We start from the raw sequence: 27,485 nt of genomic DNA on the forward strand, positions 1-27,485 counted from the left end.
GCCAGCAAGCACTTTTCTGGCGCCGCTACTACTGCTCATACTTATTCATACCACCTGTATTTTATTATCTCTTCGCCGAACTAGTGCACCTATTTGGTGTGTTGGGGACACAAGAGACTTCTTGCTTTGTGGTTGCAGGGTTGCATGAGAGGGATATCTTTGACCTCTTCCTCCCTGAGATCGATAAACCTTGGGTGATCCACTTAAGGGAAACTTGCTGCTGTTCTACAAACCTCTGCTCTTGGAGGCCCAACACTGTCTACAAGAATAGAAGCTCCCGTAGACATCACTTACCAGCCGACGCAGCCCAGCAGCAGCCCAGCAGGAGTCCACCAACGCAGCCCAAACCACCACCCAGGAGCAGCCCACTAAGCAGCCCACATACCCCTTCGTAAAAATAACGATGAGGAGTTCATCCTCATCCTCTCAACGCGCATGGACGACAGCAGCTCACCGTGCTCCTCTTCTCCTCTCTCGATGGCGGCCTCTCCTTCCTCGACGACGTGACGAGGCACCCTCCGACGCCGTATAAAAGCCCCGGGATGAGCCCTAGCCTCGGTTTTCTTCCTCCTCCGCTTAATTCCCCCCAAACCGAAACCCTAACCGAGCCGGTCGGCGACCATCGCCGTCGACTGGGACGTCCCCGTGCCAAGCCGTGACCACCAGCAGCATCGCCGTCCTCTACTTGCTCAACCCAAGAGAGGAATCGAGCTGGGGAGGTCCACAGCACCTGCGCTGAGCTCGTCTTCTCCGATGCTGGCCACCGTCGTCGCCGTTGAATTGGACCACCCTAAGCCTCGCCGACGAGCTCTACATGCTCCTGGTGAGCTCCTCAACCTCCTGGTGTGCTCGTCCTGCTCGATTAGGCGCCGTAGCTCCACCGCGTCGGCCAACCCGTGAGCACTGCCGCCATTCCTCGCCGCCGGGCACGCTCCGGCGACCATACCGGAGCGGCGCCACCACCACTAGGACCGCCTTGTCGTCCTCTTTCCAACGCACCCACTCACAACCCCGCGGAAACCCTACAACTCCGGCGACCATCACCATCTGACCGTCGGCCACCGTGAGATGTGCCACGTAGTCGCCACCGTGGCAGCTGACGTGGTCTAGCCCCACCAGTCAGTGACTGCGTGGGTAAACTAGCTGAGTAGGTTTAGTTTTTTCTCATTTTAATTTAAATCCAACAATTACTGCAACTTCATTTAATTATAGAAAATTCATAAAAACTCAGAAAAATAAATATAAGATATCAAAATTCTTAGAAAAGAAAACTCTATCCAATAAAAATATAAAATGAAAATTTTATTTTTAATAAAAATTCACTTATTTAATACTTATTATTTAAGCCTTTAATTTTAAATTCTAAATACCATTAAAAAATTGAGAAATTAAGAAACCATTTATAAATTAAATAAAACCAGTAAGCAAATAAAGAAAACATGAAAACTAATTTTCTTTATTTGCAATCCTATTAAATCATTATTAGGGAAATTTAAACCCTAATTAGTAAATTATTTAAAAATAATAAAAAGCCAAAGTGAATATTAATTTTATTTCAAAGTTATTAATAACTTCAACTTTAACATGAAGTTATTAATCATAGAATTAAATTGTTAATAGCAAACCCTAAATTCCACATGGAATGATATTATAACCCTATCATTTCATGTGACTCCTAAAACCCTAAATTAATTAGGAACCCTAGTTCCATTATTACATGTGAACCCTAATTTGCTTCTAACCTAAACCCAAGGTTAGAACAGGTGATCATGGTACTTTATTTCAAATCATAGAGCCATCATTAGCAACTAAAAGACATACCTATGTCCACATAAAATGTAGAACCCTACCACTAGCAATTTAGTATTCCATGTATGCATACCACTAAACCTAGTTGATCAAGTAGGATCAACCAAGTTTAAACCCTAGCTTCTACTGTCAAAACCATCATCCTTATTCATCCATGCTTAGCATCACATCATTGTGATGAACCCCAATAGCATCTAGGCCCAATATTTATCATTACATAACCATAGTCCACTGAACCCTACAAATACTTCATAATTATGAACCATCCTATTTAGGAGTCAATCATTCCTTACTTAGTGGATCCAGTAGCAAAACCTAGACAACCTCAACCCTAACTGATATACTTCTTAATACTTAAGAAGTATGTTCTTCAAAAGTTATTCTTTTGAAGTAAATAAAGAATCATCATCAACCCTGCTTATAAGAACCTAAAAACCCTAGCTAGCAATCACCAGCCAGATGAATCAACCTTAATAGCAACCATGTATTAATACTTGCTTAGGATGCCTAGGCTTAACTCAGCCTTACCAGCCCTAGGTATTGATGAATCCAACATTGTTGTGATCCATCTACTACTTACTCCAGACAACAATAGAACCATAGAAAACCATAGAACCTCACCAACCTAATTATCATACTTGTTCTTTATCAAAGAACATGTTCTTCAAAAGTTATTCTTTTGAAGTATATGATAATCAATCATTAACCATGCCATATAGTAATAAAACTAACCACTGTTCTTTACTTGTTAACATTATGCCAATTATCATTCTCTGTGTGCTCAATTAATTACTATGCTTTATTATCTACCTGTTTATAATACCAAGTAATCACACCTGAATAAGAACCTTGTGTATGAATCACTCTAAAAGTACAACACACCCTAAACCAATCCTTACCACTCACTAATCCTAAATCATCGGGGTTAGGACACGCTTAGAGCGATTGCATCTCATACTTATGCATTATTGCATCCTTGCCAATCTTTTAAACATCGTCCCACGGACGATGATGCTATTTCAGAATTTGGAGTTATTGCGTATCGAAGACCTTGCCTGCATAATCTTGCAGTCAAGAAAGGCAAGTTCATCACTTGCTCATGTCATTTGAGTATTTCTATCAAATTACTTGCAAAGTATTATGGTTATCACTATTGCATAAAAATCAAAACCACTACTTTCATAACTATGAATATGACTATGTGGTGGGCAATGGAACCATGGATTGTGTTGATATGGTGGAGGTTCCATTGCAAGGGTTTATATCCATCTAGGATTAAACAACAAATGTCGCCAGTGATTCTTGTGCCGTAATACCCGTGTTAACCATAAGATCTGGAATGGGACGGACTAGTCAATTGTATTTCCACCTCTCGTACATCAACGGATGCGCTTACCGTAGCAGTTGTGTCTGGCGGAACAACCGGAGGGTGGGGATCCCACTCTAATTCCCCACGGTAATGCAATGCTTACCGTAGCAGTTGTGTCTTGCGGAACAACCGGAGGGTGGGGATCCCACTCTAATTCCCCACGGTAATGCGGTCTATGATGGGTTGCAGCTGCCGGCGAAGGAGTTTATGGTAGAGCCCAGAACTGTTGTCGTGGTCGGGTGATACGTCTCCGACGTATCGATAATTTCTTATGTTCCATGCCACATTATTGATGTTATCTACATGTTTTATGCACACTTTATGTCATATTCGTGCATTTTCTGGAACTAACCTATTAACAAGATGCCGAAGTGCCGATTCTGTTTTCTCGCTGTTTTTGGTTTCGTAAATCCTAGTAAGGAAATATTCTCGGAATTGGACGAAATCAAAGCCCAGGGGCCTATTTTTCCACGAAGCTTCCAGAAGTCCGAAGGAGAGACGAAGAGGGGCCACGAGGGGGCCACACCCTAGGGCGGCGCGGCCCCCCCTTGGCCGCGCGGCCCTATGGTGTGGGGCCCCCGTGCCGCCTCTTGACCTGCCCTTCCGCCTACAAATAGCCTCCGTGACGAAACCCCCAGTACCGAGAGCCCCGATACGGAAAACCTTCCAGAGACGCCGCCAACGCCGATCCCATCTCGGGGGATCCAGGAGATCGCCTCCGGCACCCTGCCGGAGAGGGGAATCATCTCCCGGAGGACTCTACGCCGCCATGGTCGCCTCCGGTGTGATGTGTGAGTAGTCTACCCCTGGACTATGGGTCCATAGCAGTAGCTAGATGGTTGTCTTCTCCCCATTGTGCTATCATTGTCGGATCTTGTGAGCTGCCTAACATGATCAAGATCATCTATCTGTAATTCTATATGTTGCGTTTGTTGGGATCCGATGAATAGAGAATACTTGTTATGCTGATTATCAAAGTTATATCTACGTGTTGTTTATGATCTTGCATGCTTTCCGTTACTAGTAGGTGCTCTGGCCAAGTAGATGCTTGTAACTCCAAGAGGGAGTACTTATGCTCGATAGTGGGTTCATGCCTCGCATTGACACCGGGACATTGATGTAAAGTTCTAAGGTTGTGTTGTGCTGTTGCCACTAGGGATAAAACATTAATGCTATGTCTAAGGATGTAGTTGTTGATTACATTACGCACCATACTTAATGCAATTGTCTCGTTGCTTTGCAACTTAATACCGGAGGGGTTCGGATGATAACCTCGAAGGTGGACTTTTTAGGCATAGATGCAGTTGGATGGCGGTCTATGTACTTTGTCGTAATGCCCAATTAAATCTCACTATACTCATCATGATATGTATGTGCATGGTCATGCTCTCTTTATTTGTCAATTGCCCAACTGTAATTTGTTCACCCAACATGCCGTTTGTCTTATGGGAGAGACACCTCTAGTGAACTGTGGACCCCGGTCCAATTCTCTTTACTGAAATACAATCTACTGCAATACTGTTCTACTGTTTTCTGCAAACAATCATCTTCCACACAATACGGTTAATCCTTTGTTACAGCAAGCCGGTGAGATTGACAACCTCACTGCTTCGTTGGGGCAAAGTACTTTGGTTGTGTTGTGCAGGTTCCACGTTGGCGCCGGAATCCCTGGTGTTGCGCCGCACTACATCCCGCCGCCATCAACCTTCAACGTGCTTCTTGGCTCCTCCTGGTTCGATAAACCTTGGTTTCTTTCTGAGGGAAAACTTGCTGCTGTTTGCATCATACCTTCCTCTTGGGGTTCCCAACGAACGTGTGAGTTACACGCCATCAAGCATATTTTCTGGCGCCTGCTGTCGGGAGATCAAGACACGCTGCAAGGGGAGTCTCCACTTCTCAATCTCTTTACTTTGTTTTTGTCTTGCTTAGTTTTATTTACTACTTTGTTTGCTGCACTAAATCAAAATACAAAAAAATTAGTTGCTAGTTTTACTTTATTTGCTATCTTGTTTGCTATATCTAAAACACAAAAAAATTAGTTTACTTGCATTTACTTTATCTAGTTTGCTTTATTTACTGTTGCTAAAATGGCCAACGCTGAAAATACTAAGTTGTGTGACTTCACAACCACAAATAATAATGATTTCTTATGCACACCTACTGCTCCACCTGCTACTACAGCAGAATTCTTTGAAATTAAACCTGCTTTACTGAATCTTGTTATGCGAGAGCAATTTTCTGGTGTTAGTTCTGATGATGCTGCTGCCCATCTTAATAATTTTGTTGAACTATGTGAAATGCAAAAATATAAAGATGTAGATGGTGACATTATAAAATTAAAATTGTTCCCTTTCTCATTAAGAGGAAGAGCTAAAGATTGGTTGCTATCTCTGCCTAAGAATAGTATTGATTCATGGACTAAATGCAAGGATGCTTTTATTGGTAGATATTATCCCCCTGCTAAAATTATATCTTTGAGGAGTAGCATAATGAATTTTAAACAATTAGATACTGAACATGTTGCTCAAGCTTGGGAAAGAATGAAATCTCTGGTTAAAAATTGCCCAACCCATGGACTGACTACTTGGATGATCATCCAAACCTTCTATGCATGACTAAATTTTTCGTCACGGAATTTATTGGATTCAGCTGCTGGAGGTACCATTATGTCCATCACTCTTGGTGAAGCAACAAAGCTTCTTGATAATATGATGATCAACTACTCTGAATGGCACACGGAAAGAGCTCCACAAGGTAAGAAGGTAAATTCTGTCGAAGAAACCTCTTCCTTGAGTGATAAGATTGATGCTATTATGTCTATGCTTGTGAATGATAGGACTAATATTGATCCTAATAATGTTCCATTAGCTTCATTGGTTGCACAAGAAGAACATGTTGATGTGAACTTCATTAAAAATAATAATTTCAACAACAATGCTTACCGGAACAATTCTAGTAACAACTATAGGCCATATCCTTATAATAATGGCAACGGCTATGGTAATTCTTATGGGAATTCTTACAACAATAATAGGAATTCACCCCTGGACTTGAAGCCATGCTTAAAGAATTTATTAGTACACAAACTGCTTTTAACAAATCTGTTGAAGAAAAGCTTGGGAAAATTGATATACTTGCTTCTAAAGTCGATAGTCTTGCTGCTGATGTTGATCTTTTGAAATCGAAAGTTATGCCTAATGAGAATCATCATAATAAAATTGTTACTACAGCAAATGCCATCCAAGTTAGAATTAATGAGAATATAAGATTAATGGCTGAACTGCGTGCTAGGTGGGATAGAGAAGAAAATGAAAAACTAGCTAAAGAGAAGAATATAGCTAAAGTTTGGACTATTACCACCACTAATAATGCTAATGCTACACATGTTGCTGCACCTCCTACTAATACTAATAAAAGAATTGGTGTTAGCAATGTTTCCACTTCTAATGCAAAGCTCGAGAAACTGCCTGAAACTGCTAAAACTGCTGAAATTGCCTGTGATAAAGCTGCTGAAATTTTTTCCAACATTGGGGATGATGATCCCATTGCTTTAGATAATAATGGTTTGAATTTTGATGATTGCCACATCTCTGAAGTTATAAAGTTCTTACAAAAACTTGCTAAAAGTCCTAATGCTAGTGCTATAAATTTGGCTTTCACGCATCATATTACAAATGCTCTCATAAAAGCTAGAGAAGAGAAACTAGAGCGTGAAGCCTCTATTCCTAAAAAGCTAGAGGATGGTTGGGAGCCCATCATTAAGATGAAGATTAAAGATTTTGATTGTAATGCTTTATGTGATCTTGGTGCAAGTATTTCTGTTATGCCTAAGAAAATTTATAATATGCTTGACTTGCCACCGCTGAAAAATTGTTATTTGGATGTTAATGTTGCTGATCATTCTACAAAGAAACCTTTGGGTAAGGTTGATAATGTTCGCATTACCGTTAACAATAACCTTGTCCCCGTTGATTTTGTTGTCTTGGATATTGAATGCAATGCATCTTGTCCCATTATATTGGGAAGACCTTTTCTTCGAACTGTTGGTGCTATTATTGATATGAAGGAAGGGAATATAAAATATCAATTTCCTCTCAAGAAAGGTATGGAACACTTCCCTAGAAAGAGAATGAAGTTACCTTTTGATTCTATTATGAGAACAAATTATGATGTTGACACTTCGTCTCTCGATAATACTTGATACATACTTTCTGCGCCTAGCTGAAAGGCGTTAAAGAAAAGCGCTTATGGGAGACAACCCATGTTTTTACCTACAGTACTTTGTTTTTATTTTGTGTCTTGGAAGTTGTTTACTACTGTAGCAACCTCTCCTTATCTTAGTTTTGTGTTTTGTTGTGCCAAGTTAAGCCGTTGATAGAAAAGTAAGTACTAGATTTGGATTACTGCGCAGTTCCAGATTTCTTTGCTGTCACGAATCTGGGTCCACCTCCCTGTAGATAGCTCAGAAAATTAAGCCAATTTACGTGCATGATCCTCAGATATGTATACAACTTTCATTCAATTTGAGCATTTTCATTTGAGCAAGTCTGGTGCCATTTTAAAATTCGTCAATACGAACTGTTCTGTTTTGACAGATTCTGCCTTTTATTTCGCATTGCCTCTTTTGCTATGTTGGATGAATTTCTTTGATCCACTAATGTCCAGTAGCATTATGCAATGTCCAGAAGTGTTAAGAATGATTGTGTCACCTCTGAATGTGTTAATTTTTATTGTGCACTAACCCTCTAATGAGTTGTTTCGAGTTTGGTGTGGAGGAAGTTTTCAAGGATCAAGAGAGGAGTATGATGCAACATGATCAAGGAGAGTGAAAGCTCTAAGCTTGGGGATTCCCCGGTGGTTCACCCCTGCATATATCAAGAAGACTCAAGCGTCTAAGCTTGGGGATGCCCAAGGCATCCCCTTCTTCATCGACAACACTATCAGGTTCCTCCCCTGAAACTATATTTTTATTCCATCACATCTTATGTGCTTTGCTTGGAGCGTCGGTTTGTTTTTGTTTTTGTTTTGTTTGAATAAAATGGATCCTAGCGTTCACTTTATGGGAGAGAGACACGCTCCGCTGTAGCATATGGACAAGTATGTCCTTGGTTTCTACTCATAGTATTCATGGCGAAGTTTCTCCTTCGTTAAATTGTTATATGGTTGGAATTGGAAAATGATACATGTAGTAATTGCTATAAATGTCTTGGGTAATGTGATACTTGGCAATTGTTGTGCTCATGATTAAGCTCTTGCATCATATGCTTTGCACCCATTAATGAAGAAATACATAGAGCATGCTATAATTTGGTTTGCATATTTGGTTTCTCTAAGGTCTAGATAATTTCTAGTATTGAGTTTGAACAACAAGGAAGACGGTGTAGAGTCTTATAATGTTTTCAATATGTCTTTTATGTGAGTTTTGCTGCACCGGTTCATCCTTGTGTTTGTTTCAAATAAGCCTTGCTAGCCTAAACCTTGTATCGAGAGGGAATACTTCTCATGCATCCAAAATACTTGAGCCAACCACTATGCCATTTGTGTCCACCATTCCTACCTACTACATGGTATTTTCCGCCATTCCAAAGTAAATTGCTTGAGTGCTACCTTTAAAATTCCATCATTCACCTTTGCAATATATAGCTCATGGGACAAATAGCTTAAAAACTATTGTGATATTGAATATGTAATTATGCACTTTATCTCTTATTAAGTTGCTTGTTGTGCGATAACCATGTTCACTAGGGACGCCATCAATTATTCATTGTTGAATTTCATGTGAGTTGCTATGCATGTCCGTCTTGTCTGAAGTAAGAGAGATCTACCACCTTATGGTTAAGCATGCATATGTTAGAGAAGAACATTGGGCCGCTAACTAAAGCCATGATCCATGGTGGAAGTTTCAGTTTTGGACATATATCCTCAATCTCAAATGAGAAAATTATTAATTGTTGTTATATGCTTATGCATAAAAGAGGAGTCCATTATCTGTTGTCTATGTTGTCCCGGTATGGATGTCTAAGTTGAAGAATAATCAATAGCGAGAAATCCAATGCGAGCTTTCTCCTTAGACCTTTGTACAGGCGGCATAGAGGTACCCCTTTGTGACACTTGGTTAAAACAGTGCATTGTGATGATCCGGTAGTCCAAGCTAATTAGGACAAGGTGCGGGCACTATTAGTACACTATGCATGAGGCTTGCAACTTATAAGATATAATTTACATGATGCATATGCTTTATTACTACCGTTGACAAAATTGTTTCATGTTTTCAAAATCAAAGCTCTAGCACAAATATAGCAATCGATGCTTTTCCTCTATGGAGGACCATTCTTTTACTTTCAATGTTGAGTCAGTTCACCTATTTCTCTCCACCTCAAGAAGCAAACACTTGTGTGAACTGTGCATTGATTCCTACATACTTGCTTATTGCACTTATTATATTACTCTATGTTGACAATATCCATGAGATATACATGTTACAAGTTGAAAGCAACCGCTGAAACTTAATCTTCTTTTGTGTTGCTTCAATACCTTTACTTTGAATTATTGCTTTATGAGTTAACTCTTATGCAAGACTTATTGATGCTTGTCTTGAAGTGCTATTCATGAAAAGTCTTTGCTTTATGATTCACTTGTTTACTCATGTCATATACATTGTTTTGATCGCTGCATTCACTACATATGCTTTACAAATAGTATGATCAAGATTATGATGGCATGTCACTCCGAAATTATACGTGTTATCGCTTTACCCGCTCGACGAGCAGAACTAAGCTTGGGGATGCTGATACGTCTCCGACGTATCGATAATTTCTTATGGTCCATGCCACATTATTGATGTTATCTACATGTTTTATGCACACTTTATGTCATATTCGTGCATTTTCTGGAACTAACCTATTAACAAGATGCCGAAGTGCCAGTTGCTGTTTTTGGTTTCAGAAATCCTAGTAAGGAAATATTCTCGGAATTGGACGAAATCAAAGCCCAGGGGCCTATTTTTCCACGAAGCTTCCAGAAGTCCGAAGGAGAGACGAAGAGGGGCCACGAGGGGGCCACACCCTAGGGCGGCACGGCCCCCCCTTGGCCGCGCGGCCCTATGGTGTGGGGCCCCCGTGCCGCCGCGTGACCGGCCCGTCCGCCTACAACTCGCCGCCGTGACGAAATCCCCAGTCCCGCGAGCCACGAGACGGAAACCCGTCCAGAGACGCCGCCAACGCCGATCCCATCTCGGGGGATCCAGGAGATCGCCTCCGGCACTCTGCCGGAGAGGGGAATCATCTCCCGGAGGACTCTACGCCGCCATGGTCGCCTCCGGTGTGATGTGTGAGTAGTCTACCCCTGGACTATGGGTCCATAGCAGTAGCTAGATGGTTGTCTTCTCCCCATTGTGCTATCATTGTCGGATCTTGTGAGCTGCCTAACATGATCAAGATCATATATCTGTAATTCTATATGTTGCGTTTGTTGGGATCCGATGAATAGAGAATACTTGTTATGCTGATTATCAAAGTTATATCTACGTGTTGTTTATGATCTTGCATGCTTTCCGTTACTAGTAGGTGCTCTGGCCAAGTAGATGCTTGTAACTCCAAGAGGGAGTACTTATGCTCGATAGTGGGTTCATGCCTGCATTGACACCGGGACAATGTGAGAAAGTTCTAAGGTTGTGTTGTGCTGTTGCCACTAGGGATAAAACATTGATGCTATGTCTAAGGATGTAGTTGTTGATTACATTACGCACCATACTTAATGCAATTGTCTGTTGCTTTGCAACTTAATACTGGAGGGGGTTCGGATGATAACCTGAAGGTGGACTTTTTAGGCATAGATGCAGTTGGATGGCGGTCTATGTACTTTGTCGTAATGCCCAATTAAATCTCACTATACTCATCATGATATGTATGTGCATGGTCATGCTCTCTTTATTTGTCAATTGCCCAACTGTAATTTGTTCACCCAACATGCTGTTTGTCTTATGGGAGAGACACCTCTAGTGAACTGTGGACCCCGGTCCAATTCTCTTTACTGAAATACAATCTAATGCACATCGTTTCTACTGTTTTCTGCAAACAATCATCTTCCACACAATACGGTTAATCCTTTGTTACAGCAAGCCGGTGAGATTGACAACCTCACTGTTTCGTTGGGGCAAAGTACTTTGGTTGTGTTGTGCAGGTTCCACGTTGGCGCCGGAATCCCTGGTGTTGCGCCGCACTACATCCCGCCGCCATCAACCTTCAACGTGCTTCTTGGCTCCTCCTGGTTCGATAAACCTTGGTTTCTTTCTGAGGGAAAACTTGCTGCTGTGCGCATCATACCTTCCTCTTGGGGTTCCCAACGAACGTGTGAGTTACACGCCATCATCGGGGTCCACCCTGAAATTACGGGAATAATGGGACCGGCGAGGACCCAGGGTCGGGGTTTGCAACAAAGGGTGGGTGTGCGAGGTAGCGGAGGAATATGATTGGCTATGACCTTACTCCTGGCCTCACACCAAAGGAAGTGTGGACGAGCCTGCAGCTCGGTTGGCAACAAGGTTAAGATCTCTTATGGGTAAAGCAACACCCCTCTGCAGAGTGTAATGAATCGTGACCTGTCACTCCCTGTTCCGGGATTTGGAACTGCGAACGCTGCCGGAAAGGAGCTCCATGAAGTTCTAGTAAACCGGTGAAGGCTGACGGACATAGTTCTTCTGAATAAAAGCAACCTTTTGAAGAAATGGTTATGAAAACCTGCATTGGTATTAGACTTTCTGGTCTAATGCTGTAGCTAGTGCATTAAACACCTCTTTCCTATAATGAACTTGTTGAGTACGCTCGTACTCATCCCACTCTTAAATCCCCTGCTTAGATATGGAGGCCACAAAGGAGGATCTACAGTACAACTCGAAGACCGAGGAGTCAACAACTACTTCAAGAGACAGGACCCTGTCAGATGAGTCAGATACCACATCCAACAAGGGAGAAAACCTAGTTTAGCCATAGAAGGGAACTAGCTTCCTAAACCTAGCTCCTATTTAGCTAGAATCTAGTCTTAGCCTCTATAGCTAGTTAAATACTCTACAAATAGAGTTTGTGTTAGGATTAGACTACGAGTCGTTCTTCTGGAGTTTATTTGCAGAGTTACCTCATTGTAAAGTAGGAGGCTGTGCTGATATTATGTAACAGAGTCAATGTTGTAATTCTATAGACATGCCTTGGACCCGTATATGTTTCTGTTGTACCACTCTGAGCGATATAATACCCGTGGAACTGTGTTTCATTGGTATTATATCAGACTTGCATACTACACCATGCAGTGGTATGCCGGGTCACCACAAATTTATTGTTCTCTCTCTCAATGCATTTTCTCTCTCATTTATTGTTCTCTTTTTTCCAATGCATTTTATTTTTTATCTTTCTTCTCTTACGGAGTATTTATGTAAAATTATTGATGCATAAGTAATTAATGGTGAGTTCGACCTTTGCTTTAGAGAAAAGGGATTTGCTTCTTAGTGCCCTTAGTCCTCAAGAGCGGGACTTAAGGGCTAGATTGAAAAGAAGAATCCTTGGCTTGGCCGTTTTGGAGAGATCAAGAAAACACCAATCCTCGTGTGTGAGGAACCTCAAGGAAGGGGACGCCAACACTAGGTTCTTCCACCTTCGCATCAATGGGCGTCGCCGCAAAAATCTCATTCACCGTCTCAAGAATGGAAATGGTTGGGTGACGGAACACAACCAAAAGAGGATCATCATCCACGACCACTTCAAAAAAGTGACCAAGAAGGCCCCTCCTCGGAACATGGATTTTAATTGGAGTAACATCCCAATCCCGCCTTGTGATCTTTCCGACATGGGCGACCCATTCACCGAGGATGAAGTTAAGGATACATAGCCATAAGGCGCCGGGGCCGGATGGTTTCACCGGGGCCTTCTTCAAATCATTTTGGAGCATCATTAAGCATGACCTCTTGGCCGTCGTCAACGACTTCTCAAATTTGCGCACCAACAATCTACATTGGCTCAACTCCGCAAACATTGTTCTTATCCCCAAGAAGGAGGGTGCCGAGGACATTTCCGATTTTAGGCCTATTAGCCTCATACATGCCATGGCCAAGATCATTGCCAAGATGATGGTGATACGCGCACAGCACGCGTCCGTTGGGAACCCCAAGAGGAAGGTGTGATGCGTACAGCGGCAAGTTTTCCCTCAGTAAGAAACCAAGGTTTATCGAACCAGTAGGAGCCAAGAAGCACGTTGAAGGTTGATGGCGGCGAGATGTAGTGCGGCGCAACACCAGGGATTCCGGCGCCAACGTGAAACCTGCACAACACAACCAAAGTACTTTGCCCCAACGAAACAGTGAGGTTGTCAATCTCACCGGCTTGCTGTAACAAAGGATTAGATGTATAGTGTGGATGATGATTGTTTGCAGAAAACAGTAGAACAAGTATTGCAGTAGATTGTATTTGATTAAAAGAATGGACCGGGGTCCACAGTTCACTAGAGGTGTCTCTCCCATAAGAATAAATAGCATGTTGGGTGAATAAATTACAGTTGGGCAATTGACAAATAGAGAGGGCATGACAATGCACATACATGATATGATGAGTATAGTGAGATTTAATTGGGCATTACGACAAAGTACATAGACCGCTATCCAGCATGCATCTATGCCTAAAAAGTCCACCTTCAGGTTATCATCCGAACCCCTTCCAGTATTAAGTTGCAAACAACAGACAATTGCATTAAGTATGGTGCGTAATGTAATCAATAACTACATCCTCGAACATAGCATCGATGTTTTATCCCTAGTGGCAACAGCACATCCACAACCTTAGAACTTTACATCACCGTCCTGCATTTAATGGAGGCATGAACCCACTATCGAGCATAAATACTCCCTCTTGGAGTTAAGAGTAAAAACTTGGCCAGAGCATCTACTAATAACGGAGAGCATGCAAGATCATAAACAACACATAGATATAAATTGATAATCAACATAACATAGTATTCTCTATCCATCGGATCCCAACAAACACAACATATAGCATTACAGATAGATGATCTTGATCATGTTAGGCAGCTCACAAGACCCGACAATGAAGCACAATTAGGAGAAGACAACCATCTAGCTACTGCTATGGACCCATAGTCCAGGGGTGAACTACTCACTCATCACTCCGGAGGCGACCATGGCGGTGAAGACTCCTCCGGGAGATGATTCCCCTCTCCGGCAGGGTGCCGAAGGAGATCTCCTGAATCCCCCGAGATGGGATTGGCGGCGGCGGCGTCTCTGGAAGGTTTTCCGTATCGTGGCTCTCGGTACTGGGGGTTTCGCGACGAAGACTATATGTAGGCGGAAGGGCAGGTCAGGAGGCGTCACGGGGGCCCCACACGCTAGGGCCGCGCGGGCCCCCCTGGGCCGCGCCGCCCGAGTGTGGCGGCGCCCCCTGGGGCCCCATGGTCTCTCCTTCGGTCTTCTGGAAGCTTCGTGGCAAAATAGGCCCCTGGGCGTTGATTTCGTCCAATTCCGAGAATATTTCCTTACTAGGATTTCTGAAACCAAAAACAGCAGAAAACAGCAACTGGCTCTTCGGCATCTCGTTAATAGGTTAGTGCTGGAAAATGCATAAATATGACATAAAGTATACATAAAACATGTAGATATTATCAATAATGTGGCATGGAACATAAGAAATTATCGATACGTCGGAGACGTATCAGCATCCCCAAGCTTAGTTTATGCTCGTCCCGAGCAGGTAAACGATAACAAAGATAATTTCTGGAGTGACATGCCATCATAACCTTGATCATACTATTGTAAGCATATGTAATGAATGCAGCGATCAAAACAATGGTAAATGACATGAGTAAACAAATGAACCATATAGCAAAGACTTTTCATGAATAGTACTTTCAAGACAAGCATCAATAAGTCTTGCATAAGAGTTAACTCATAAAGCAATAATTCAAAGTAGAGGTATCGAAGCAACACAAAGGAAGATTAAGTTTCAGCGGTTGCTTTCAACTTGTAACATGTATATCTCATGGATATTGTCAATGTAAAGTAATATAACAAGTGCAATATGCAAGTATGTAGGAATCAATGCACAGTTCACACAAGTGTTTGCTTCTTGAGGTGGAGAGAAATAGGTGAACTGACTCAACATAAAAGTAGAAGAAAGGCCCTTCGCAGAGGGAAGCATTGATTGCTATATTTGTGCTAGAGCTTTGGTTTTAAAAACAAGAAACAATTTTGTCAACGGTAGTAATAAAGCATATGTGTTATGTAAATTATATCCTACAAGTTGCAAGCCTCATGCATAGTATACTAATAGTGCCCGCACCTTGTCCTAATTAGCTCGGATTACCTGGATTATCATTGCAATACATATGTTTTAACCAAGTGTCACAAAGGGGTACCTCTATGCCTCCTGTACAAAGGTCTAAGGAGAAAGCTCGCATCGGATTTCTCGCTATTGATTATTCTCAACTTAGACATCCATACCGGGACAACATAGACAACAGATAATGGACTCCTCTTTTATGCATAAGCATTCAACAACAATTAATTTTCTCATATGAGATTGAGGATATTTGTCCAAAACTGAAACTTCCACCATGGATCATGGCTTTAGTTAGCGGCCCAATGTTCTTCTCTAACATTATGCATGCTCTAACCATTCTAGCGGTAAATCTCCCTTACTTCAGACAAGACGGACATGCATAGCAACTCACATGATATTCAACAAAGAGTAGTTGATGGCGTCCCCAGGAACATGGTTATCGCACAACAAGCAACTTAATAAGAGATAAAGTGCATAATTACATATTAAATACCACAATAGTTTATAGGCTATTTGTCCCATGAGCTATATATTGCAAAGGTAGAGGATTGAAATTTAAAGGTAGCACTCAAGCAATTTACTTTGGAATGGCGGAGAAATACCATGTAGTAGGTAGGTATGGTGGACACAAATGGCATAGTGGTTGGCTCAAGGATTTTGGATGCATGAGAAGTATTCCCTCTCGATACAAGGTTTAGGCTAGCAAGGTTATTTGAAACAAACACAAGGATGAACCGGTGCAGCAAAACTCACATAAAAGACATATTGTAAACATTATAAGACTCTGCACCGTCTTCCTTGTTGTTCAACCCAATACTAAAAATTATCTAGACCTTAGAGAGACCAATTATGCAAACCAAATTTTAGCAAGCTCTATGTATTTCTTCATTAATAGGTGCAAAGTACATGATGCAACAGCTTAAACATGAGCACAACAATTGCCAAGTATCAAATTATTCAAGACATTTTAGCAATTAATACATGTAGCATTTTCCGATTCCAACCATATAACAAATTAACGAAGAAGATTCAACCTTCGCCATGAATACTATGAGTAAAGCCTAAGGACATATTTGTCCATATGCAACAGCGGAGCGTGTCTCTCTCCCACACAATGAATGCTAGGATCCATTTTATTCAAACAAAAACAAAAACAAAAACAAACCGACGCTCCAAGCAAAGTGCATAAGATGTGACGGAATAAAAATATAGTTTCACTAGAGGAACCTGATAATGTTGTCGATGAAGAAGGGGATGCCTTGGGCATCCCCAAGCTTAGACGCTTGAGTCTTCTTGAAATATACAGGGGTGAACCACCGGGGCATCCCCAAGCTTAGAGCTTTCACTCTCCTTGATCATATTGTATCATCCTCCTCTCTTGATCCTTGAAAACTTCCTCCACACCAAACTCAAAACAACTCATTAGAGGGTTAGTGCACAATTAAAATTTACATGTTCAGAGGTGAAATAATCATTCTTAACACTTCTGGACATTGCACAAAGCTACTGAAAGTCAATGGAATCGAAAAATCCATCAAGCATAGCAAAACAGGCAATGCGAAATAAAAGGCAGAATCTATCAAAACAGAACAGTTCGTAAAGACGAATTTTATTGAGGCACCATACTTGCTCAAATGAAAATGCTCAAATTGAATGAAAGTTGCGTACGTATCTGAGGATCACTCACGTAAATTGGCATAATTTTCTGAGTTACCTACAGAGAATTAGGCTCAGATTCGTGACAGCAAAGAAATCTGTTTCTGCGCAGTAATCCAAATCTAGTATGAACCTTACTATCAACGACTTTACTTGGCACAACAATGCACAAAACTAAGATAAGGAGAGGTTGCTACAGTAGTAACAACTTCCAAGACTCAAATATAAAATAAAAGTGCAGTAGTAAAAACATGGGTTGTCTCCCATAAGCGCTTTTCTTTAACGCCTTTCAGCTAGGCGCAGAAAGTGTGTATCAAGTGTTATCAAGAGGTGATGCATCTACAACGGGGTTTGGAGTTTTCTCAACTATGCATTGTATCTTATCTATGTAAGTTTCAGAGGCCCCCTTTTCATTACCCTTAGGCTTGCTACTTTCATCAAACAAATCTTCAGGAACAATCCAATCAAAATTCTTTTCTAGTGCCTCGCACATTCCCAAGAGCTTGCAAGGTATTGATGTTTTAATATCCCCCTCATAATTAACTTTATTAGTGTACTTTTGTCTATCTTTTTCCATCTTTTCAAGGGTGCTAGCAAAGTTTGTATAAGAGCCAAGCATATTATATTTAGTAAAGACCTTTCTAGCTTCTCTTGCTACATCACCAAATTCTTTAAGAAGAGTTTCTAGGACAAAATCTTTCTTCTCTCCTTCTTCCATATCACTTAGTGCAAGGAGCATATGCTGCATTACGGGGTTGAGGTTAACAAATCTAGCTTCTAACATGTGTACTAAAGAAGCAGCAGCAATTTCATAAGTAGGAGCAAGTTCTACCAGGTGTCTATCTTCAAAATCTTCAACCGTACTAATATGAGTGAAAAAATCTTCTATATTATCTTTCCCGAGGATGGATCCTCGGCCTACTGGTACATCCTTAAGAATAAACTTAGGAGGAAACATGATGAAATAAGTTAAGCAAATGCAAGTAACTAATTTTTTTGTGTTTTTAATGTAGAGTGCAAACAAGACAGTAAATAAAGTAAAGCTAGCAACTAATTTTTTGTATTTTGATTTAGTGCAGCAAACAAAGTAGTAAATAAAATAAAGCAAGACAAAAACAAAGTAAAGAGATTGGATTGTGGAGACTCCCCTTGCAGCGTGTCTTGATCTCCCCGGCAACGGCGCCAGAAAAAGAGCTTGATACGCGTACATCACGCGTCCGTTGGGAACCCCAAGAGGAAGGTGTGATGCGTACAGCGGCAAGTTTTCCCTCAGTAAGAAACCAAGGTTTATCGAACCAGTAGGAGCCAAGAAGCACGTTGAAAGTTGATGGCGGCGAGATGTAGTGCGGCGCAATGATACGTCTCCGACGTATCGATAATTTCTTGTGTTCCATGCCACATTATTGATGATATCTACATGTTTTATGCACACTTTATGTCATATTCGTGCATTTTCTGGAACTAACCTATTAACAAGATGCCGAAGTACCGCTTGTCAAGTTTGTTTTTGGTTTCAGAAATCCTAGTAACGAAATATTCTCGGAATTGGACGAAATCAACGCCCAGGGTCCTATTTTGCCACGAAGCTTCCAGAAGACCGAAGAGGAGACGAAGTGGGGCCACGAGGCGGCCAAACCCTAGGGCGGCGCGGCCCCTGCCCTGGCCGCGCGGCCCTATGGTGTGGGCCCCTCGTGCCGCCTCCTGACCTGCCCTTTCGCCTACTTAAAGCCTCCGTCGCGAAACCCCCAGTACCGAGAGCCACGATACGGAAAACCTTACTGAGACGCCGCCGCCGCCAATCCCATCTCGGGGGATTCAGGAGATCGCCTCCGGTACCCTGCCGGAGAGGGGAATCATCTCCCGGAGGACTCTACGCCGCCATGGTCGCCTCCGGAGTGATGTGTGAGTAGTCTACCCCTGGACTATGGGTCCATAGCAGTAGCTAGATGGTTGTCTTCTCCCCATTGTGCTTAATTGTCGGATCTTGTGAGCTGCCTAACATGATCAAGATCATCTATCTGTAATTCTATATGTTGCGTTTGTTGGGATCCGATGAATAGAGAATACTTGTTATGTTGATTATCAAAGTTATGTCTATGTGTTGTTTATGATCTTGCATGCTCTCCGTTACTAGTAGATGCTCTGGCCAAGTAGATGCTTGTAACTCCAAGAGGGAGTATTTATGCTCGATAGTGGGTTCATGTCTCCGTGAATCTGGGGAAGTGACAGAAATCTCTAAGATTATGGATGTGCTGTTGCCACTAGGGATAAAACATTGGTACTATGTTCAAGGATGTAGTTACTGATTACATTACGCGCAATACTTAATGCAATTGTCTGTTGTTAGCAACTTAATACTGGACGGGGTTCGGATGATAACCTGAAGGTGGACTTTTTAGGCATAGATGCATGCTGGATAGCGGTCTATGTACTTTGTCGTAATGCCCAATTAAATCTCACAATACTCATCATAATATGTATGTGCATGGTCATGCCCTCTTTATTTGTCAATTGCCCAACTGTAATTTGTTCACCCAACATGCTGTTTATCTTATGGGAGAGACACCTCTAGTGAACTGTGGACCCCGGTCCAATTCTCTATACTGAAATACAATCTACTGCAATACTGTTCTACTGTTTTCTGCAAACAATCATCATCCACACTATACATCTAATCCTTTGTTACAGCAAGCCGGTGGAGATTGACAACCTCGCTGTTTCGTTGGGGCAAAGTACTTTGGTTGTGTTGTGCAGGTTCCACGTTGGCGCCGGAATCCCTGGTGTTGCGCCGCACTACATCCCGCCGCCATCAACCTTCAACGTGCTTCTTGGCTCCTACTGGTTCGATAAACCTTGGTTTCATACTGAGGGAAAACTTGCCGCTGTACGCATCACACCTTCCTCTTGGGGTTCCCAACGGACGCGTGCTGTACGCGTATCAAGCTCTTTTTCTGGCGCCGTTGCCGGGGAGATCAAGACACGCTGCAAGGGGAGTCTCCACTTCCCAATCTCTTTACTTTGTTTTTGTCTTGCTTAGTTTTATTTACTACCTTGTTTGCTGCACTAAATCAAAACACAAAAAAAATTAGTTGCTAGTTTTACTTTATTTGCTATCTTGTTTGCTATAACAAAAACACACAAAAAAAATTAGTTACTTGCATTTACCTTATCTAGTTTGCTTTATTTACTGTCTTGCACTCTATATTAAAAATACAAAAAAATTAGTTACTTTTGTTACCATGTCTAGCTCTGAACCTGTTACTTCTTCGCCTGAAGAATTAGTCTTCACTTTTAAACAAGGGGATGAGGAGAGTTTTAAGGATGCTTGGTCTAGAATTTTTACTTCTTATCGTAAAACTGAACCTCAAATGACTCTAAGTTTGCTCCTTAGTAATTTTTATTTTGGTCTTATGATTCGCTATAGATATGCTTTGGATGCTTTAGTGGGAGGAGATTTACTTCATTGCAATGGGGATCAAGCTTTTAATGCCATAAAGAAGTTGGTTGCATCACATGATTCAGCTAATAACTTTGATTCAGCCCTTACTAGCATTTATAATAGATTAAACAATCTCGAGATGAGTACATCCCGCTTGGATGACAACTATCACCATGTTCGTAATCGTCTTGAACAAGTTTTAGTGAACTCTAAACTTTCATTATGGGATCCTACTGTTAAAATTGTTATCGGTGATCGAACTCTTCGTGCCAACTGTGATATTATGTCTGAATTTTGCCTTATACCTGAGAGCATTTATAAATCTTTGAAACTTTGGGGAGTCGATGAAGGAGGAGAAGAAATAACTCTCATTGATAACTCTGTTATAATTCCTAAGGGAATAGCCGCAGGTGTGCATACAACCATTCTTGGAAGAACAATATCCATTGATTATCTTGTTATTGAATGTGTAGGGACAGGAAAAATCACACTCGGAAGATCCCTGCTGAAACTATTGGGAGCAGTCATTGATGTGGGAGAAGGCACCCTCGAATTCACCTCTACACCGGGGGGAAATCATATATTTCCTAAATCAAAGGGAAAGAAAAACAATAAGAAAGGTAAGGGTAAAGCCCAAGGTAAGGTTGACACACCATCTCTTGATAATACTTGATACACACTTTCTGCGCCTAGCTGAAAGGCGTTAAAGAAAAGCGCTTATGGGAGACAACCCATGGTTTTTACTACAGTACTTTGTTTTTATTTTGTGTCTTGGAAGTTGTTTACTACTGTAGCAACCTCTCCTTATCTTAGTTTAGTGTTTTATTGTGCCAAGTAAAGTCGTTGATAGAAAAGTTCATACTAGATTTGGATTACTGCGCAGAAACAGATTTCTTTGCTGTCACGAATCTGGGCTGTTTTCTCTGTAGGTAACTCAGAAAATTATGCCAATTTACGTGAGTGATCCTCAGATATGTACGCAACTTTCATTCAATTTGAGAATTTTCATTTGAGCAAGTCTGGTGCCTCGATAAAATTCGTCAATACAAACTGTTCTGTTTTGACAGATTCTACCTTTTATTTCACATTGCCTCTTTTGCTATGTTGGATGAATTTCTTTGATCCATTAATGTCCAGTAGCTTTATGCAATGTCCAGAAGTGTTAAGAATGATTATGTCACCTCTGAACATGTTAATTTTTATTGTCCACTAATCCTCTAATGAGTTGTTCTAAGTTTGGTGTGGAGGAAGTTTTCAAGGATCAAGAGAGGAGTATGATGCAACATGATCAAGGAGAGTGAAAGCTCTAAGCTTGGGGATGCCCCGGTGGTTCACCCCTGCATATTATAAGAAGACTCAAGCGTCTAAGCTTGGGGATGCCCAAGGCATCCCCTTCTTCATCGACAACATATCAGGGTTCCTCCCTGAAACTATATTTTTATTCCATCACATCTTATGTGCTTTTCTTGGAGCGTCGGTTTGTTTTTGTTTTTTGTTTTGTTTGAATAAAATGGATCCTAGCATTCACTGTATGGGAGAGAGACACGCTCCGCTGTAGCATATGGACAAGTATGTCCTTAGGCTCTACTCATAGTATTCATGGCGAAGTTTCTTCTTCGTTAAATTGTTATATGGTTGGAATTGGAAAATGATACATGTAGTAATTGCTATAAATGTCTTGGATAATTTGATACTTGGCAATTGTTGTGCTCATGTTTAAGCTCTTGCATCATATACTTTGCACCCATTAATGAAGAAATACATAGAGCATGCTAAAATTTGGTTTGCATATTTGGTCTCTCTAAGGTCTAGATAATTTCTAGTATTGAGTTTGAACAACAAGGAAGACGGTGTAGAGTCTTATAATGTTTACAATATGTCTTTTATGTGAGTTTTGCTGCACCGGTTCATCCTTGTGTTTGTTTCAAATAGCCTTGCTAGCCTAAACCTTGTATCGAGAGGGAATACTTCTCATGCATCCAAAATCCTTGAGCCAACCACTATGCCATTTGTGTCCACCATACCTACCTACTACATGGTATTTCTCCGCCATTCCAAAGTATATTGCTTGAGTGCTACCTTTAAATTTCCACTCTTCACCTTTACAATATATAGCTCATGGGACAAATAGCTTAATAACTATTGTGGTATTGAATATGTACTTATGCACTTTATTTCTTATTAAGTTGCTTGTTGTGCGATAACCATGTTTCTGGGGACGCCATCAACTATTCTTTGTTGAACATCATGTGAGTTGCTATGCATGTTCGTCCTGTCTGAAGTAAGAGAGATCTACCACCTTATGGTTAAGCATGCATATTGTTAGAGAAGAACATTGGGCCGCTAACTAAAGTCATGATTCATGGTGGAAGTTTCAGTTTTGGACATATATCCTCAATCTCATATGAGAAAATTATTAATTGTTGTTACATGCTTATGCATAAAAGAGGAGTCCATTATCTGTTGTCTATGTTGTCCCGGTATGGATGTCTAAGTTGAGAATAATCAATAGCGAGAAATCCAATGCGAGCTTTCTCCTTAGACCTTTGTACAGGCGGCATAGAGGTACCCCTTTGTGACACTTGGTTAAAACATGTGCATTGCGATGATCCAGTAGTCCAAGCTAATTAGGACAAGGTGCGGGCACTATTAGTATACTATGCATGAGGCTTGCAACTTGTAAGATATAATTTACATGATACATATGCTTTATTACTACCGTTGACAAAATTGTTTCATGTTTTCAAAATCAAAGCTCTAGCACAAATATAGCAATCGATGCTTTTCCTCTATGGAGGACCATTCTTTTACTTTCATTGTTGAGTCAGTTCACCTATTTCTCTCCACCTCAAGAAGCAAACACTTGTGTGAACTGTGCATTGATTCCTACATACTTGCATATTGCACTTATTATATTACTCCATGTTGACAATATCCATGAGATATACATGTTACAAGTTGAAAGCAACCGCTGAAACTTAATCTTCCTTTGTGTTGCTTCAATGCTTTTACTATGAATTATTGCTTTATGAGTTAACTCTTATGCAAGACTTATTGATGCTTGTCTTGAAGTACTATTCATGAAAAGTCTTTGCTATATGATTCACTTGTTTACTCAAGTCATATACATTGTTTTGATCGCTGCATTCACTACATATGCTTTACAAATAGTATGATCAAGGTTATGATGGCATGTCACTCCAGAAATTATCTTTGTTATCGTTTTACCCGCTCGGGACGAGCGTAACTAAGCTTGGGGATGCTGATACGTCTCCGACGTATCGATAATTTCTTGTGTTCCATGCCACATTATTGATGATATCTACATGTTTTATGCACACTTTATGTCATATTCGTGCATTTTCTCGGAACTAACCTATTAACAAGATGCCGAAGTGCCGATTCTTTGTTTTCTGCTTGTTTTTGGTTTCGTAAATCCTAGTAACAAAATATTCTCGGAATTGGACGAAATCAACGCCTGGGGTCCTATTTTGCCACGAAGCTTCCGAAGACCGAAGAGGAGACGAAGTGGGGCCACGAGGCGGCCAAACCCTAGGGCGGCGCCCCCTGCCCCGGCCGCGCGGCCCTATGGTGTGGGCCCTCGTGTCGCCTCCGACCTGCCCTTCCGCCTACTTAAAGCCTCCGTCGCGAAACCCCAGCATCGAGAGCCACGATACGGAAAACCTTCATCGAGACGCCCGCCGCCAATCCCATCTCGGGGGATTCAGGAGATCGCCTCCGGCACCCTGCCGGAGAGGGGAATCATCTCCAGGAGGACTCTACGCCGCCATGGTCGCCTCCGGAGTGATGTGTGAGTAGTCTACCCCTGGACTATGGGTCCATAGCAGTAGCTAGATGGTTGTCTTCTCCCCATTGTGCTTAATTGTCGGATCTTGTGAGCTGCCTAACATGATCAAGATCATCTATCTGTAATTCTATATGTTGCGTTTGTTGGGATCCGATGAATAGAGAATACTTGTTATGTTGATTATCAAAGTTATGTCTATGTGTTGTTTATGATCTTGCATGCTCTCCGTTACTAGTAGATGCCCGGCCAAGTAGATGCTTGTAACTCCAAGAGGGAGTATTTATGCTCGATAGTGGGTTCATGTCTCCGTGAATTGGGAAGTGACAGAAATCTCTAAGATTATGGATGTCTTTGTTGCCACTAGGGATAAAACATTGGTACTATGTTCAAGGATGTAGTTACTGATTACATTACGCGCAATACTTAATGCAATTGTCTGTTGTTAGCAACTTAATACTGGACGGGGTTCGGATGATAACCTGAAGGTGGACTTTTTAGGCATAGATGCATGCTGGATAGCGGTCTATGTACTTTGTCGTAATGCCCAATTAAATCTCACAATACTCATCATAATATGTATGTGCATGGTCATGCCCTCTTTATTTGTCAATTGCCCAACTGTAATTTGTTCACCCAACATGCTGTTTATCTTATGGGAGAGACACCTCTAGTGAACTGTGGACCCCGGTCCAATTCTCTATACTGAAATACAATCTATCAATATCGTTCTGTTTTCGCAAACAATCATCATCCACACTATACATCTAAACCTTTGTTACAGCAAAGCCGTGGAGATTGACAACCTCGCTGTTTCGTTGGGGCAAAGTACTTTGGTTGTTTTGTGCAGGTTCCACGTTGGCGCCGGAATCCCTGGTGTTGCGCCGCACTACATCCCGCCGCCATCAACCTTCAACGTGCTTCTTGGCTCCTACTGGTTCGATAAACCTTGGTTTCATACTGAGGGAAAACTTGCCGCTGTACGCATCACACCTTCCTCTTGGGGTTCCCAACGGACGCGTGCTGTACGCGTATCACGCAACACCAGGGATTCCGGCGCCAACGTGGAACCTGCACAACACAACCAAAGTACTTTGCCCCAACGAAACAGTGAGGTTGTCAATCTCACCGACTTGCTGTAACAAAGGATTAGATGTATAGTGTGGATGATGATTGTTTGCAGAAAACAGTAGAACAAGTATTGCAGTAGATTGTATTTGATTAAAAGAATGGACCGGGGTCCACAGTTCACTAGAGGTGTCTCTCACATAAGAATAAATAGCATGTTGGGTGAACAAATTACAGTTGGGCAATTGACAAATAGAGAGGGCATGACAATGCACATACATGATATGATGAGTATAGTGAGATTTAATTGGGCATTACGACAAAGTACATAGACCGCTATCCAGCATGCATCTATGCCTAAAAAGTCCACCTTCAAAGTTATCATCCAAACCCTTCCAACATTAAGTTGCAAACAACAGACAATTGCATTAAGTATGGTGCGTAATGTAATCAATAACTACATCCTCAAACATAGCATCGATGTTTTATCCCTAGTGGCAGCAAAGACATCCACAACCTTAGAACTTTCTCACATCGTCCTGCATTTAATGGAGGCATGAACCCACTATCGAGCATAAATACTCCCTCTTGGAGTTAAGAGTAAAAACTTGGCCAGAGCCTCTACTAATAACGGAGAGCATGCAAGATCATAAACGACACATAGATATAAATTGATAATCAACATAACATAGTATTCTCTATCCATCGGATCCCAACAAACACAACATATAGCATTACAGATAGATGATCTTGATCATGTTAGGCAGCTCACAAGACCCGACAATGAAGCACAATTAGGAGAAGACAACCATCTAGCTACTGCTATGGACCCATAGTCCAGGGGTGAACTACTCACTCATCACTCCGGAGGCGACCATGGCGGTGAAGACTCCTCCGGGAGATGATTCCCCTCTCCGGCAGGGTGCCGGAGGCGATCTCCTGAATCCCCCGAGATGGGATTGGCGGCGGCGGCGTCTCTGGAAGGTTTTCCGTATCGTGGCTCTCGGTACTGGGGGTTTCGCGACGAAGACTATATGTAGGCGGAAGGGCAGGTCAGGAGGCGTCACGGGGGCCCCACACGCTAGGGCCACGCGGGCCCCCCTGGGCCGCGCCGCCCTAGTGTGGCGGCGCCCCGTGGCCCCACTTCGTCTCTCCTTCGGTCTTCTGGAAGCTTCGTGGAAAAATAGGCCCCTGGGCGTTGATTTCGTCCAATTCCGAGAATATTTCCTTACTAGGATTTCTGAAACCAAAAACAGCAGAAACAAAGAATCGGCTCTTCGGCATCTCGTTAATAGGTTAGTGCCGGAAAATGCATAAATATGACATAAAGTATGCATAAAACATGTAGATATTATCAATAATGTGGCATGGAACATAAGAAATTATCGATACGTCGGAGACGTATCAGATGGCCACCCGCCTTGCTCCTCATATGAACAAACTCGTCTCCAACGCCCAAAGCGCCTTCATCAAAAAAAAAGTATTCACGACAATTTCTTGTATGTGAGGAGCTTGGCTAGAAGACTCCACAAGTCCAAAACGCCCACGCTCCTCTTCAAACTTGACATAAAGAAGGCCTTTGACTCCGTCCGGTGGGACTATCTCATGGACCTTCTAGAGCACCTTGGCTTCCCATCAACCTTTAGAGATTGGGTTTTCGCCCTCCTTGCTACGGGCTCCTCGAGGGTTCTCCTCAATGGGCTTGCCGGCGACCCTATTAAACACGGGAGGGGTCTACGCCAAGGAGACCCGCTATCACCACTTCTATTTGTGCTCTCCATCGACCCGCTTTACTACATCCTCCGCAAAGCTACTCAACAAGGGCATCTACACCTCCTAAGGGGAAGAGTTCCCACCATACGGACTTCTCTTTATGCCGACGATGCGGCCATTTTCATGGCCCCCCACAAGGAGGATATCATTTTCTTGGCTACTACTTTGGATCGGTTTGGAGAAGTCACCGGTCTAGTTACAAATTGTGCCAAAAGCCAAGTTGCACCCATC

The 27,485-nt window shown here is 42.0% G+C and overlaps 1 protein-coding gene across 1 annotated transcript in view; it reads right to left on the reverse strand.

Moving 5' to 3' along the window:
* Nucleotides 1-27,485, reverse strand: part of LOC127335404 (ubiquitin-like-conjugating enzyme ATG10) — a 51,547-nt gene that overhangs the window by 22,501 nt on the left and 1,561 nt on the right. The gene's annotated exons all lie outside the window — the stretch shown is intronic.

This window comes from Lolium perenne, chromosome 2 (assembly GCF_019359855.2).
Source record: "Lolium perenne isolate Kyuss_39 chromosome 2, Kyuss_2.0, whole genome shotgun sequence".
Taxonomy (NCBI): Eukaryota; Viridiplantae; Streptophyta; class Magnoliopsida; order Poales; family Poaceae; genus Lolium; species Lolium perenne.